Consider the following 519-nt stretch of genomic DNA (forward strand, 5'->3'; position numbering starts at 1 on the left):
AAAATACTCAATTGATCTTTCTTCCTAGCTGATCGTGGTGAAAATGAATAAAGGTACTGATGTGTGTGGACGTGCACCTGCTGTGGATTCACTCTTCTCGTTCCCATAACACAACTTCAAACTTGTGAAGCAAAGAAAAATGACAAAGACCACCACTGAATCCTGTGTCACTTTATGTGACTACCATAAGGGTAAATCAGACGTACTTGTTTACCCATTAGTGTCTTTCTATAAGGTCTACAGTTGTCTGGCTGGATAAAAATTGTCTAAACCTTTGTCAGTTCAAACATTTTTCCCGCCAACTTTACGGAAGGAGACTATTTGCGTCCTGTCCTAACATATTCATCCGCTTCCAGATATCTAGTGAATATATCGTTATCGGCCATGATTGAAATGTAGAACATTTGATATCCACCCAAAAATAGTAATTTATCCATATTTGCTTGTTGAATTTCGGGTTTCAAAAGATTTTGCTGAATAAAAAGACTCCTATAAAGAGAAAATAGTACCCGTGGCGGT

Source organism: Branchiostoma lanceolatum, chromosome 2 (genome assembly GCF_035083965.1).
Source record: "Branchiostoma lanceolatum isolate klBraLanc5 chromosome 2, klBraLanc5.hap2, whole genome shotgun sequence".
NCBI lineage: Eukaryota > Metazoa > Chordata > Leptocardii > Amphioxiformes > Branchiostomatidae > Branchiostoma > Branchiostoma lanceolatum.